The sequence below is a fragment of the Lissotriton helveticus genome, chromosome 2_1 (genome assembly GCF_964261635.1).
Source record: "Lissotriton helveticus chromosome 2_1, aLisHel1.1, whole genome shotgun sequence".
Taxonomy (NCBI): domain Eukaryota; kingdom Metazoa; phylum Chordata; class Amphibia; order Caudata; family Salamandridae; genus Lissotriton; species Lissotriton helveticus.
The window spans coordinates 529742066-529759518 of record NC_136059.1 but is presented as its reverse complement, the minus strand read 5'-3'; positions in this window follow the sequence as shown (position 1 = coordinate 529759518).

Below are 17453 nucleotides of genomic sequence, written 5' to 3'. Positions count from 1 at the left end.
CTTAGAGTGAGTGACTTCCCTTGGGGGTCATTCACTGCTGACACCTTTGTTAGGTTGGGATTTGGTTAAGTAGGGATACCATCTAGAACAGGGTAGGGACGCCTAACCTGTGTTTGTTTTCCTCCAACCTAAATGAAGGAGAGATATGCGTCTATGCTGATAGCTTTGCTATTTTTAGAACTTGTGTTAGTGATTTCTGTTGCTCGTCTGAGGGCTTTTCGAGAGCACATGTATGTAATTGGACCTGTGTATCTCGTGAATCTCATTCTGAGATGCTTGTATTTGCAGCTCATTATATCTTTACAATAAACTTTTGAAACCTAGAAGTTGTCCGTGATCTTTGAGAGTAGAGTCCTTTCTTGGGTGAACTAATTTGCAGATAGGTACTGTTTCCTTCCAAGACAGGCAATAAAGGTTCAGTCGACCAGATCGAGGTTTGGATCAATAGATATAAGGTATCGATCAAAATCTCGCCCTTTCAGGCGCCACAAAAGTAGGTCACCATGCCAATGAAAGGCTGCCTGGTGGGGGAACCAACCGTAGGGCTGGGTTGTGTAGTCAATGATTGTAATAAACTGTCTGTAATACAATATATGAAACTTACTTAAAGGGTTGTGGGGGTGGGGGGGCAATCGTTCAGTTTGATCAGATTAGGATTCCTTGAGCTCTGTATTTGTTTTGGCACCCAGCCCTCTCCCTCTGAATCATTCGGTCCTTGTTACCCATGCAGCCAGGTGATGGTTTGTTCCTCCCCCGGCCTTTCAGAAATGTGTATGAGTGATTTGGCACACACATTTTACTGCACGAGCACAGGATCAAAAATGTAGAGAGCGGCTGATGTGGTTTGTGTTTGTGTTCTGTTGCACATAGCGCTATTATTTTAGGAGCAAAATGCATCCTCGGGGTCATTTTGGAAGTGAGGGTGCATTCGCCAGTATGAAAATAACACTAAATGCTGTTGCGCTACTTGCAAAATTCTGCATCACATTGCTGTAATTTCACGCAATAATGCTGCAGCCAGCAAATTACGCAAGTTACTCCCACCCCTAGTTTTTCCTCCTTGTACGTTTTACTTTTAACTGTGACTCTTAAGAGCAAACACCTACACCTGCCACCGTTCTTATATATTCTTCTGTGCAGGAGGCAGGGGAGGGATCGATCTTTCCTTGGTCAATGTAGAGGTGCCAAAAGAGAGGCCAAGTTATCATCTCAATACATGGCGGAAGGGAGTTTATAATTAAAGGCGCCATGGGAGAAGTTTTTGATGCTCATAGATCAAGTGTAGGCTGGTTTTGGCTGCTTCTTAGGTCTGTAAACGGATGTTTAATTAGAAATTGATTTTGTGCTGCCCTGACAAGTCAGTAATTACGGGTCCTTGTATATTGAGGAGCATAGAATTGGCTGCATTTGTTCTGAATATGGGACCTTTGCTATGAGTTGGCTTCTGACAATGCTGATGAAGGTTGTTTTCATGTCAGATTAAAGTGAGTAAATTGACTTATTGCTTTGACTTGTACTACGAGTTGTAGGTTGAAAGCTCCTAGGAATAAGTGCTCATTCGATATTTAAACTTAATTAAGACTAGGTTTGTTGAGGCTCTTGGTAAATGTGATTGTTCTCTTACGGTGATATGGCCGGTTGTCAAGAAATGAGAGGAGGAGTAAAAGTTTGTTGATTTTCATGTAGTAGACCTGTGGGTATTTTGAAGTTTGTACCATTAAAGCGAAGTAATAAAGTTTACAGGTTGGTGATGCGGATTTTTCATAAATGCTGCACGTTCGCTCACGTTTACATCAAGGTACACAGAATGGTAAACAGACTGAGGGAGCTGCAAAAACACTGAGGTTATATATGGAGAAAGGTATATAGATTGTTGTCTGACACACTCAACAGTGAGGACTAACAGGCATCTTAATACTGTACAATAACAGTATCTGCAATACTTTAGCGTAGAGGGGACAGACTTTTAGCTTGAGGTATAGCTAGAAAATTGACATTTTTACTTTAGAAGGCCTCTCAGTTGTAATATTTCACCTGGGTGGCGATCGGTGGACTTGTGGTTTTTGTTCTGACACCCTGCAGAGCTGGGCTGGGCTGACCTTGAGGTTTAACAGGGAGGATTCCTCTAGCGAGTGGGACTGTGGGTGCACGAAGGTGAGACGACCGGAGGCGGCATACTGCAGTCCCTAGTGTTGGTGCCTCGAGGATGGATGCACGCGCTCATTTATTTATTTTATTTATTTATGCGTTTTTATATAGCGCGGACTTTACCCGAAGGCGTCAGAGCGCTTCTCAATAGGAACAGAAAATTACAGGTGAACAACTTACAAAAGCAGACGTTAAGTTACATGAGGTAAAAGTGACAATTGTGAGCAAAAATAATACATGAGGTAGCAAACAGTGCATTACAGGAGGAAAAAGCGAGAAGTGTGCAGGTTACATGAGAAAACAAAGTACAATTAGAGGTAAAATACTGCAATATATGCTAGACACTCAGGCACAAGAACAAACATTACGTAGGCAATGGTGGCACTTGTGCAAGTATGAAAGGCAAACAACATGTGAGAGGTAGCAAACAGTGTGTTACAAGAGAAAAGTGACGTGTGCAAGTTACAAAAGAGTACCAAACCCAGGTACAAGGATAATACTGCAATAAATGGCAAACACCCCAACCACAAGAACACACTGCGAAGGCACTTCCATAGTCATGGAGAATAGAGTTTTCAGTAATGGGAGGTCTTCCTTCAGATAATAGAGAGGGCGTGAATTACTTTTGGAGGTGTCTTTGGAGGAGGAGAACTTTGAGGTCGTTTTGAAGGCCTGGGAGGAGGTGGACAACAGGCTCTCGTAAACCTGGCGTTTGTTGACTCGCTCTTCATAATGAATAGTCAAACAATTTGACGATTCCAAGGTTTACACAAAGAAAGTGTCCCGTGTACAGATAAATTTGTTTCGGAGCGTTATCTGTTAATTGAACAAGTCCTGTGTATGTAGCGCCCTGAGCCGAGCGATAGAGGCCAGTGAGGCTGAAAAGAAGCCTTCACAGTGAAGGCGCATCCGACTCCCCCTTTTCCGCCGTGAGTTTTTTTCACTCTTTGGAATGAATTACCAGATGTGCACTGAGGTCATTTTATTTTATTTCAGGGCAGCGGCTAGCTCTAGAGGGTTTCAGAGTTACTTCCATGTGATATGATCTTACATTGCTGAATGCATCCTGTGTAGATTGCCAAGATTTATATTGCTAGCTTGACACTGTCATTTTTATTGAATCTAATCTTTATATTTTTCTTGTTTAAATAAACATTGGCCAGGGCAATATATTCATCCATTCCACCCACTCCTTTCTACTTTGCGTAGAATCTGAAAGAATGCGCCTGTTTTGTGTAGCGCCGATAAATGTCAACCTTGAAGCATGGAAAGAAAAACATGGTTATCATTTTATCAGAATGAAAATAATGGTGATCCATGTGCCCGAAGGGACGAGGGAGGCAGCACTGGTGGGGGAAAGGAATTATGTTAACCATTCCGCCACTGAAGACTGAAAAACGCCACATTCTCTCCTGCTGTTTCGGTTTAGAATAACTCAAGTCTCCGTACTGCAAACACCTCTTGCACAACTTTAATCACCAGGTTATTAGAATACTTTACCAGCCATTCTTCAAAAAAGGCCCGCTGCAATGAACATGATAAATGTTTGGTTGACAAATGAAAAATTCTGCTTGGCAAGAGACTTTTGCAGCTCTTGTTGTTAGATTAGCATTTTCAGCTCTTTTCGGGCCAGCAGCAGTGAGTAGTGATGTGACTTTTTCATGGTTTGCATAACAATTATCATGGTAATATATATCATGGCTCAAGTCTAGAAAAAGTTGTAAGATGCCTGAGCCTCTTGAAGCTTGACTGTTACACTGACCTTTGCTTTTCGCTCTAAGTATCTCAGACAATTCCAGCTACTGCTAGATGCACGTGTTGACTCTAAGTGGATATTTGTTATTTATGCAGCAAAAGGAATTGCAAAACGTAAAGAAAAATACCAGATTGTGTAGTCTTCCTAGTGGATGGATTCTGGGGAGTATAAGGGAGCGTGTGTATATTTCTGTCACTGACTCTTTCTATGGCAGAAGTTTAGGTGCGGGGTTCACTGCGGGTATCTTGGTGAGTAATTTACATTCAAGCTCTCATTACAACGGGCTCGTATGTAACCCTGCTTCAGTCCCATTTGAGAATTTGCACCCAAATTGGGATTACAATTGATGCATAAGTATCCCAAGGTTCCCCAGCACAACTTTCACCAAGTAAACACTATCAGAGCTTGAGCACCGAAAACATTGCAAATTCTGAGTTTTACAGATCAGAGCAGGGGGAAACGTGATATTGCTGAATTCTCCTCATTCGGAGGTACAAGCAAGCATCTGGCGATTTAGGTAAAAGTCTCATGTGGTCCCTCACAAAATACTGAGCCTCTCTGGGTGTGATCAGTCTCTGCCTAGATCTATGCTGCAGAAGCTTTTTACGGGATCTGGAAAGTCTGGGGTGGTCGATCGTCAATAAAGTAGTGCATTATACCAATATGAATGTTTATTCTCATATCGAGTCATGCCAGCCCTCGCAGCACGTGCTGTGGCGGGACCAGAGCTTTCATGGAGGACAACTGGCTTCTCTCAGACTCTCACAGCTGCTGCGGGCATTTCCAGGCTGCTACGAGGAGCATGTTCAGTGCTCCAGAAAACGAGTACTTTGCTTGCTATAGTGTCCCCTATGCACTGTAGAAATGGCTATTTTCTGTGCCTTTGTTGTAATTTTTCATCAACTCTAGGTGGCCCTATAGAGCTGCACTTTCTGGAAGCATGTCCCTATTATGAGCTATTTTATATGGAGTGAGAATCACATGTTCACTCAGGTTTAGTGAGTAAAAAGCCATCGGAAGAGTCTGAATCTGTGCTGAATGATAGGCCTTTTCCCCTTCCAATAGCCACCTGCTTTGAACAAGTGGTAACAGGGAGCTGGGCGGTCACTACATGTCAGGGTGAAAGGCGGGAGGACAGGTGCGGTAAGGGAGGGAGAGCATTCCATGCTCTGCCCTTGCCGCAGCAAAGTACGTCTTTCCTCAGGTGGTGACTGTCAAAACCAGCCGACTCCCACTTCAAATATCACATATACCAAACAGACATGCATGTGACTAACAGGTACTCAAACCAAGCCCCCTTAGATGCAAAATAAACCACCAACTCTTTAGCTAGGTGGGAAGGTGTGTGACTACTCCAGTCAACGCATTTACCTTTCACACTCATGTGATCACACCACCCTCATGCTCATGCCCATATTCATTACATCTGATGGACAATCTGCATGAGCAACCAGCTTTGGTGGTATCTCTACAGGAAGCATTGTCTAGTCCATGGCACATATAGATGGTCGACAAATGCTTTAATTGAAAAGACATCCGTTACCATTGGATTCATATAGAGCTGAAGCATGACCTGGAATCTTCAAGTGTCTGGTACATGCTATTATGGTCCGCCTCATTGGCTTGACCATTTCAGCCGCTCACTAAGTTGAAGACCGGGGAGGTTTCGTGGTAGGTGGACGTGCATTTTTCGATTACCCTGTTATTGCAACTTGCTTCCCTGGTGGTCTTTAGAAGTCCGCTACTACAACAGCCCTTTTCACTTCTTCATCCTTCTCATTTTGTCACCTGACTTTCCAATAACATGCAGGCATGCTGTATTACATTAATATCCGTTTATACTTATGCTTTTTATTACAGTGCCTTTATGAGCCGTTGGATGAGGGGGGCTTGATTTGTTCAATTTGTAATGCAACACAGTCATTTAAAAAAAAGTCAGTGTCTGCGTGGTATAGTAAATATCACTTAAAAGCTTGCGGTGCCCTCGCATCACCTTACGCAGCAGAGTTAACAGCCCTGAGGTTATTGACTTGCTCTAGGTAACCTTAGGGTTCCTTTTTCTTTTAATCAACAGATCCCTTCACCCAGCTTAGCTAGATATGCACCTGCATTGCCTTTGAGTCTAGAAAAATCTAGACAATGCCCCTTCATTGTCGCTCCTTTAATTGTGTAGCATTCTGGAATCACTGGGCATTGATTTATTTGTGCAATGAATTAGTCTTGACAGACTTGTGCCACCTGCAGACTCTTGAAATTGTTTTTATTTATTTAATTATTGTGTTTTATCAAGACCACAACAAACACAAAATACCTCACACAGTTAAGGTAAGCAACCACAAAAGAAAAGAGGCAGAGCAAAAGCACATTGTAAATGCAGAAAGTTGAAAAACATGACTGAAAGCACCACAGACCCATCACCGATCAACAATTGAAGCCTGTTGGGGGTGTCAACGCTTTTGTGGGCAGACCTCTCATGTATCATGGGATTGGGGGTACTATGGACTCCCACTGGGCTCACATGGGATACAAGGTATGTGATGAAAGGGGGCCAGAGGTCTACCGGGTGGGAACTCTGAGTCAGTAACTGCCGTTCTGCTGGTAGTTGCTCTTGGCAGTAAGTTAGGTCACACAACCAGTTATTCACTTGGTGTGCACCAGTGTATTGCAACGTTATGTCTGTCCAGGAATATTAACATTCCAACTAATAAAGATCTACGGGCCGGTGGTCAGTGATTGAGTCAATGGCATAATTGACAGTCAACCAGAAACATTCCACCCCAAGATACTCCCAGGCTAAATGGAGACCAGCAGCAGAGGGCATCATTCGAGAGCTCCATGGGGTGTAACTGGGCGGGAGTGTGATACATTTGATGAAGGAATTTAATCGAGATTAAGAGCAGTCAAAAGTTGGGGGAGAGTACCTTAGTCAGCTCACAGCAATATCGCCATTGTAGCAGTGAGAGGGGGGTCTGCACACCTGCCCAATTGGACTACGCCCTGGGGTTGTGTATAGGTGTATTATCTTATGTGACCCCATACACTCATGTGATCAATTTCCACGGTGATGGGTTGGTTAGGATCACGTCCAGGGTGTGAAATATCAGAGGCACAGCAGGCAATATGTCATGATAGGGCACAAAGCATGGCTCTAAATTGAAAGTACGTGAAAATGTCAAGTAGAGTGTGCTGTGGCAGTGCAATTGTGCTGTGCCATGAAAAATTGCACCTCCAGACATAAATCACCATTGAGCAACCTTTACAACGCAACTTTTACAACGAACTGCCATTACAATGAAACTTTTACAACGCAAATGGATTTACAACGCAAATACCTTTACAACGCAAGTACTTTTACAACGCAATTATTATATGTTATATGTAATATGTTTCATATTTTATTTTAAATTTTGTAAAAATTATATTTGTGAATTATTATTTTTATTGATTTTTAAATAGTAATACATTTATATAATTAATAAAATTTAAAATTAATCTATTTTATTAATATAATATTTTAATATTAATAAATTAAAAAAGAGAATTAATATTGTCAAGATTTTTGAAAGTTTAATTTTTTGTAATATATAATGTAAAGAATCAATAAATAATATTTAAAATATAAAAATATATTAAATATACTAAATAATATACTAAGGTATTAAATGGTACAAATACTCTAGTATATTGAAAAAATACTTTAGTATAATTGAATAAAAATAGAGTATTATATTAGATAACTTGAAAATACTATTGTTTTTAATCTCAGGTGTTATATTTAATTTATTGTTAATAATACTCAAGTTATTTGAATTAATACTTTAGTATTATAATTAAAGAAATGGAGTATATCATTAAAAAAATTAATTTAATATTATTATTAAAATAAAATATTATTATTGTTTAAACATTTATTAAAAGTGATATTAATATTGTTTTAAAACTCAGGTAATACATTTAATTATATTTTAGTAATACTGTAGTACATTGTAATTAATACTTTAGTATTAATTTAAAAAAAATAGAATTAATGTTTGCAATTTTTATAAAAGTGTTTTTTTTGGATAATTAATATTTTAAGAGTGTTTATTTATTTTTTATTTAAAATTAAAAAAAAATGTTTTAAAAGTAATAGATAAAATATAATAATTATTTACTATCAATAATAATTGTAAAATTTATTAAAACTAATTTAATAAAAAAATTCCCACGATTTTGCATGATTTCAATGGAAGTAATTGTCCTTTATTTATTTCCATAGATGAAGCTGGTTGTCCCGCGGAACTGAAAATGAAGGATAAAAAGAAGAAGAAAGGGAAGCTTCTGAAAGGAAATGGGATAAGCATACAGGTAAGGATAATATTACATTATTTTTGAAGTAATAATTTAGTAAAAAGATGTTTAGATTAAATAAATACATTAATAACAATAAAGACAACATTGTTTCGTTCTTTATTTTTTTATTAAAAAAATATAGCTACATTTCTATTTTTTCAAGGAAATTTATACATTTTTTTCTGTATTTTAATGACTTATAATTATTTTAATAAAAATATATTCAAATATTAATTAAAATAGTCCTTTTTTAATCTTTGCAGCTTTCGATGACGTAAGTACGTAAACGTGAACGTAAACGGCCATTTTGAAGAGCATCGATGGAGGAAGCAGCTGGAAGCGGATCTGCGTCCAGGTAGGAAACATTTCAAATTATTATTTATACATGTTAAGTTAAAAAAGTATACATATATTGTAAAGAAAGGATAAGGAGAGATTGCAGTTTACAGATGTAATGAAAATATTGTAAAAAAGCATGTCGCCGATCATGTAATTAGAGTATGCCTATGTCGGGTCGTAGAAAAATAAAAGTTAAAGAGAAAAGTTATTTGTGATATTAATTTATTGATTTTGAACAATAAAGGAATGTAATGGTAATGTTTTTGGGAAATAAATTGGTTTACGAAAAGAAGATTTCATAAATGCATTTTTTTAAAATAATAATTTCTTGCTTTTCTTTGTATATAAAAAAAATTGAAATGTGGTTATTCAATTTTTGATTAAAGCTTCTTCGATTTATAACTGTAATTTTGGTAATTAGAAAAAATGTCATAAATAATTTACTTTGTATGCGTTGTTTTTTTAAAGTATTAGGATTGAAAGTGATAGTATGATTTACAAGGGGGGAATAATTGTTTACTTTGGAATGGTTGGTTAGATAATATAACATTATCTATATAATTCATTATTGTAACTAGTAGAGGTGGAGATAGAGGGAATAAGCTTATTTTGGTGGTAGATTTGTTTCCTTTTTTAAAAAAATTGCATTGGATTTTTGCATTTAATTCGTAAATAGCTAGGGTGATATAGGGAGAAAATGTTTTGTTAGGAGGTAGTATTTTATTTAGGATGCAATTATAATGATCACATATTTTTCAACTAAGTATTAGAATTATAATATGATCGATCAAGATATTATAACAAGAAGGAGTGCAAAAGAGTACCCTTTTTGTATATCGTGGTCTTTATCTGGATGTTTAGCGAGATACTTTAAATTTTGGTTTACTAAAATAGAAGAATAATTGAGTTTATTTGATTTATTTCCTGTTATTACTATGGTATTTTATATACATTTTTGAAAATAATTTGTGCTTGTAAACACAATTTATATGACAATTACATGGTTATTTAAAGAAGCTTTTTCCAAGATATTTTTTTATTCCAAAAAATAGAAGAAATTATTTTCAATTCAAAATGCATTTTTATTTAAAAAAAAATATATTGTCAGATGGTTGTCAAATTGGAAAATATTTTCAAAATTTTCAAAAAAATATTAAAAATATTGACTTTAGATTTCGGATTATTGTGGTATTTTGATGTTTCAAATATTGGTTTAATAAAGTTTGAAAACATAGAAGAAAAAAATATAAGCTAAAAAAAGGTATGCAGGCCTGACGAAAATTTAAAAAAATAGTTTTGGAAAAATGTTATAGCCAATTGTAATTAGTGTTTGTTTAAATTTAGGGCAAAGCAGGAAAGTAAAGAGAAAAAGTTATTTAGAAGCTTAGAATGTTAGCAACATTTTCAAGGTAGTCTAGAGCCACAGACAACGAAAATTGTTGTATAATACCCAATAGTCTCTCAGACATTTCTTCTGTTCTTTGTGTAACTCGTGGGTTTAGACTACCAGCTAATGTTTGTGAAAGTCTCATTTCTTGAAAACTTTGCTCCCTCTTCAAAGTTTCCAAAAAAGAGTAGAAATTAGGGTGTGGTTTTCCAATTGTATGGTTGAAGGAGTTATGCCATCCCTCAATGGCATTATTTGTTTTAGCTTCTCCCTCTAAACAGCTCGTGTAACAGTTCCACCACTCCACATGGAAACGTGGCTTCCTCCTGCGACCCGATCTGCTTAGGTGCCCAATCCATGTGTCTTCAAAATAATTTAGAATGGGTGCCAATTTGTCTTCATTAACATTGTAATAATTTGATTCTGTAATGGCAGTGTAGTACTCATCTACACTTTCGGGAGGCACAAAACAAAGAGCTGTTAATTTTTTTAACTCAACTTGTAGTTTTCTATCTGTTGAGTATTCTGCAACCAGGGTTGTTTTCTGTAACTTACGCCAGAATGCCTGGGAAAAATGGAAAAAACAACCCTGAATTTGGGTATCCGTGTACGTTTTATTGATCACATTGATCATGCTCAATTCAAAATCCATAATTATTTTCCTAGGACTTTTGGTCGTTGTATTTTTAATAACTGATAAAAGTTCAGTGTAGGTTGCAGAAGACTTATCAGGTAGTAAACTATATACTAAGGGGATCACATTATGGTTAATTTTAGCGTGTGTAGTGTAAATTTGGGTAAAAGGATGGGGTGTACTTTTAAACGTCCCATCCATCATCCAAATTTCACTATTTTCTAACTTAACAAGGTTGCGGGGTGTACTAAAAATTAGAATATGTTTTTGAGGGGTTTTGTTGTCATGGAGAAGGAAGGGTTCATCAGCAAAAGAAATAGTAAGTTCATGTGGAATAACAATGTCAGAAAAGGTATGAGGTGTAGTTGTTTGTGTGTTACTTGCCTGCTTTTGTCTTTGTATAATTCGCCTCAGATTAGGAATTATAGGCATATTGCTAGCGACATGACTGGGGACATGCTGTGCTATCTCTCTTAAAATGGATCCTGTAGAATCATTAGAGGTGCTTGCAAGTTCTTTCATCTCATTTATGGTTTCTCTTACATCAATCTCCATTGCAGAGGCAGAGTGATTATGATCAGTTGTTTTAATAATAATATTTTCATGGGTAATCGCTCTGCCGCTGCAATGGGATGAGTAGTATTGCACGCACCTCCAATGATTTCTGGGAAAACTTATCCTTTCTTTACAATATATGTATCCAGCATGATTAAGTAATTTATTTCCTTTTCTGTATTTTATATAAGTAGCAGTTTCCTGTGCAGACATTATCTGTAAAGAAAAAATGTTTTATTTTAGTATGTAAATTGAAATGACAAATAAGACATAATAATAATCTACATTTTTCTAACTGCTGCATTTTTATGGAGTTAGAATAGTAATAATTACTTCTACTCTATGTCACACTTTCTCTACTGCTGCACCTTCCTGGAGTATGAATAGTATTTTTTAGTTCTACACTATCCAACAATTTCTCTACTGCTGCACATTCCTGGAGTTAGAATAGTCATTCTTACCCCTAGACTATCCCACACTTTTCCTACTGCTGCACCTTCCTGGAGTATGAATAGTATTTTTTAGTTCTACACTATCCAACAATTTCTCTACTGCTGCACCTTCCTGGAGTTAGAATAGTAATTATTACCCATAGACATCCCACATTTATCTACTGCTGCAACCTTCCTGGAGTTAGAATAGTAATTATTATCCCTACACTATCCCACACTTTCACTACTGCTGCACCTTCCTGGAGTTAGAATAGTAATTATTATCCCTACACTATCCCACACTTTCTCTACTGCTGCACCTTCCTGGAGTTAGAATAGTCATTCTTACCCCTAGACTATCCCACACTTTTCCTACTGCTGCACCTTCCTGGAGTTTGAATTGTAATTCTTACCCCTACTGTATCCCACACTTTCCCTACTGCTGTATCTTCCTGGAGTTAGATTAGTCAATTTTACCCCTAGACTATCCCACACTTTCCCTACTGCTGCACCTTCCTGGAGTATGAATAGTATTTTTTAGTTCTACACTATCCAACAATTTCTCTACTGCTGCACCTTCCTGGAGTTAGAATAGTAATTATTACCCATAGACATCCCACATTTATCTACTGCTGCAACCTTCCTGGAGTTAGAATAGTAATTATTATCCCTACACTATCCCACACTTTCACTACTGCTGCACCTTCCTGGAGTTAGAATAGTAATTATTATCCCTACACTATTCCACACTTTCTCTACAGCTGCACCTTCCTGGAGTTAGATTAGTCAATTTTACCCCTAGACTATCCCACACTTTCCCTACTGCTGCACCTTCCTGGAGTTAGAATAGTAATTCTTACCCCTACACTATCCCACACTTTCTCTACTGCTTCACCTTTTTGGAGTTAGAATAGTAATGTGTTTTGTAATGTGCTTTTTAAATACCTGTTGATGTAGATGTTTTCTATTTGCTGTATTTTTTGTTCTAGTTTCTCGTTTTTTTCTGCTCTTTTTCGTTGTCTGGTCTTCTGGGGTCCGCTTTTTGATTTGGTTTTGAGAAGATTTATATGAGTATCTGAAAATACGAGAAAAAAATATGAAATGTAATATTTAATTTCAATGTTGGAGATACAGTCACATATGTTAATACTTTTCTGCATACGTTATATTACATATACATTACCTTGCAACTTTACAATACTTTCCCTACTGCTGCACCTTAGTGGAGTTAGAATAGTAATTATTACCCCTACTGTATCCCACACTTTATCTACTGCTGCACCTACCTGGAGTTAGAATAGTAATTATTATCCCTACACTATCCCACACTTTCTCTACTGCTGCACCTTCCTGGAGTTAGAATAGTCATTCTTACCCCTTGACTATCCCACACTTTTCCTACTGCTGCACCTTCCTGGAGTTTGAATAGTAATTCTTACCCCTACTGTATCCCACATTTTCCCTACTGCTGTATCTTCCTGGAGTTAGATTAGTAAATTTTACCCCTAGACTATCCCACACTTTCCCTACTGCTGCACCTTCCTGGAGTTAGAATAGTAATTCTTACCCCTACACTATCCCACACTTTCCGTACTGCTGCACCTTTTTGCAGTTAGAATAGTAATGTGTTTTGTAATGTGCTTTTTAAATACCTTTTGATGTAGATGTTTTCTATTTGCTGTATTTTTTGTTTTGGTTTCTCGTTTTTTGCTGCTCTTTTTGGTTGTCTGGTCTTCTGGGATCCGCTTTTTGATTTGGTTTTGAGAAGATTTATATGAGTATCTGAAAATACGAGAAAAAATATGAAATGTAATATTTAATTTCAATGTTGGAGATACAGTCACATATGTTAATACTTTTCTGCATACGTTATATTACATTTACATTACCTTGCAACTTTACAACACTTTCCCTACTGCTGCACCTTCCTAGAGTTAGAATAGTAATTATTACCTCTACTGTATCCCACACTATATCTACTGCTGCACCTTCCTGGAGTTAGAATAGTAATTATTATCCCTACACTATCCCACACTTTCTCAACTGCTGCACCTTCCTGGAGTTAGAATAGTCATTCTTACCCCTAGACTATCCCACACTTTTCCTACTGCTGCACCTTCCTGGAGTTTGAATAGTAATTCTTACCCCTACTGTATCCCACACTTTCCCTACTGCTGTATCTTCCTGGAGTTAGATTAGTAAATTTTACCCCTAGACTATCCCATACTTTCCCTACTGCTGCACCTTCCTGGAGTTAGAACAGTAATTTTTACCCCTAGACTATCCCACACTTTCCCTACTGCTGCACCTTCCTGGAATTAGAATAGTAATTATTACCCCTACACTATCCCACACTTTCCCTACTGCTGCACATTTTTGGAGTTAGAATAGTAATGTGTTTTGTAATGTGCTTTTTAAATACCTTTTGATGTAGATGTTTTCTATTTGCTGTATATTTTCCTCTGGTTTATCGTTTTTTGCTGCTTTTTTTGGTTGTCTGGTCTTCTGGGATCCGCTTTTTGATTTGGTTTTGAGAAGATTTATATGAGTATCTGAAAATATGAGAAAAAAATATTAAATGTAATATTTAATTTCAATGTTGGAGATAGTCACATATGTTAATACTTTTCTGCATACGTTATATTACATTTACATTACCTTGCAACTTTACAACACTTTCCCTACTGCTGCACCTTCCTGGAGTTAGAATAGTAATTATTACCCCCTACTGTATCCCACACTTTATCTACTGCTGCACCTTCCTGGAGTTAGAATAGTAATTATTATCCCTACACTATTCCACACTTTCTCTACAGCTGCACCTTCCTGGAGTTAGAATAGTCATTCTTACCCCTAGACTATCCCACACTTTTCCTACTGCTGCACCTCCCTGGAGTTTGAATAGTAATTCTTACCCCTACTGTATCCCACACTTTCCCTATTTCTGTATCTTCCTGGAGTTAGATTAGTAAATTTTACCCCTAGACTATCCCACACTTTCCCTACTGCTGCACCTTCCTGGAGTTAGAATAGTAATTTCTACCCCTAGACTATCCCACACTTTCCCTACTGCTGCACCTTCCTGGAGTTAGAATAGCAATTCTTACCCCAACACTATCCCACACTTTCCCTACTGCTGCACCTTTTTGGAGTTAGAATAGTAATGTGTTTTGTAATGTGCTTTTTAAATACCTTTTGATGTAGATGTTTTCTATTTGCTGTATATTTTGTTCTGGTTTATCGTTTTTTTCTGCTCTTTTTGGTTGTCTGGTCTTCTGGGATTCGCTTTTTGATTTGGTTTTGAGAAGATTTATATGAGTACCTGAAAATTTGAGAAAAAAATAAGAAATGTTATATTTCATTTCACTGTTTAAGATGTAGTTACATATGTTAATACTTTTGTGCATATGTTATTCTTTTTTTATTGTTGCACGTTCCAGAGGTTAGATTATTCATTGTTATCTCTACACTATTCCACAGTTTACCTACAGCTGCACCTTCTTGGAGTTAGAATAGTTATTGTTACTGTTATACTATTTAACAGTTTCTCTACTGCTGTAACTTTCTGGAGTTTGAATAGTAATTGTTATCTCTACAGTATACCACATTTTCCTACTGCTGCACATTTTTGGATTTAGATTAGTAATTTTTATTCCTACTCCATCCCACACTTTTGCAATATTTTACTACCGATATACTTGAACACAGTATAAAAATGCTGTTATGCAAATTATAAAATAATTACCTTCTTTAACAATGGACTTTTGAATTTCCAAAGATGAAAGTATTTATTATATTTTCATTATTGATTTTCTGTGTAAAAAATAGATTAAATATGTGTGGATTAGAAAATGTTTTGCAATTTTATTAAATTTAAATTATAATTTTTTTAAATTAGAAAAGTACCTTGAAATTATTGTTGAAGAAGAGTATGGATCCTATAGTAAAATCAATTATTTTTTAACTTCGCTTTTTCGTCAAACTTTATAGAAGTTCTTATATATTTACTATTTTAAGTTTTCGTGCTGTTAGAAAAATAATATATTTTTAGATATTTGAAAATAATTATATTTAATAAACCATGTAATTTCAATTATAATCATCTTAAAAAATGTTGTGCTTCATTTTATTAATATATGTCTCATTAATTATAGTAATATCTGGGTGGTAATAATGTTAATTTAAGTTTCAAAATCAAACTTATTAGGGATCGAATTTTAAATATTTTATGAAAATATTTCTGTTATTACTTTTGTAAACTTACTTGTATTGCGAAAAGTAATGCTTCTAAAAAGGAATCGGGTGTTATCTCGAAGAAGAGGTCAGAGGGTCAGCTTTTGGTGTCTGGTCACTCTGGTAGTTGATAATCAACTGATTTAAAAATGATGTCTTACTCGTATTTATAAGTTTGAGTCAGTGTCACTGTTATTTTTAAGAAACATAGCGTTGGTATTTATTTTTTAATTCCGTTTCATTTCTGTGGAAAGTTATAATTTAAAAATTAAATAAAGATGTGTAGTTTTCACTTTTTCGTTCCGATTTGGCATCCATTTTGAAAGTAGTGTTGTGCTATTATTTTCATGGAAAGAGTTGTAGGACATATCTATGAAATACACAGTTTAAAATGGCGACTATGTTTATGTAAAATGTTTGTTTTTACGAATATATATTTACAATAAAAATAATATATTCTGAGTATGTTATATTTTATAATTCGTTTTACGTGTCAAATTTTCATTAGTTACGATAAAATGAGTATTTTTTTAATACTCGAGTAGTAATTTTTTTTTATTATTTTTATTTTTTTTGAAAAACCTTTATTGTACAAAAGGAAAACAGATACAGACCTACAACCAACACGGCCGGTCAGTAATGAAATCAGCAAAAATAAAACAGTACATAGCTCATCAGCCGACAACCCAAGGGTCCGGCAGCTTAGAAGCAGGATGTGGTTAGGAGCACCTGTCAGATGAGGATAAATAAAAGGTTTTCATGTTTTAATACACACAAACAACAAAAAGAAAACCACAAGAAAAGAGTCGAGGCAAGAGTATCAGTATAGGGTCTGCTACGTGCGGTATGGGGGAGACAACGAAGAGCAAGCATCAGAAAACATGGAGATGCGGACCGCTGGGGGGACACTTGGTGGCCACCTGAGCTGGGGTCGGCCCCTACACCAGTCTTGGAACTTAGGAATCTGGGAGTGTGGCTTGACCACACATTAAGCTTTGTGACCCATACCAAGAGAGTGGCGGCAGGTTGCTTTGGGGTCCTCCGCGGGCTAAGACCGGTGCTTAAATTCTTTGACGCCCCGACAAGACAGCTGGTCATCCAAGCGATGATTATCTCCCGGTTGGACTACGCTAGTTCACTCCTTTTAGGAGCAAACCAAGCTGAGATTCTTCGTCTACAACGGGTACAGAATGCAGCGGCGAGGGCGGGGGTCGGTTTGCCTCGGACCTGTCCCACCTCTAATACTCTTCGGTCCTTGCACTGGCTTCCGATCAAAAATAGAATTCATTTTAAGGCTCTTAGCCTGGTCTTTAAAATTCTACAAAAGTCGGCACCAGAGATACTTAACAAACTGGTCTCTCCCTATGTTACAACTCGCCCACTAAGATCTCTTGGTCAATCCCTAGTGGTTGTCCCACGTTTCAGACTCAGCCGGATGGGCGGACGCTCCTTTCGAGTGAGAGCCACGACTCTCTGGAACGCGCTTCCCTCAGAAATCCGCCTCTTAGATGATCTACTAACTTTTCGTAGGGCTCTGAAAACTTTTTTGTTTTCATTTTTTGTTTCAATCACTCCTGTTTCTTCTTTGTTTCTGGTTTTTAGTGTTGTGTTATGTCCACCTTTCCCTGCGCCAGGACG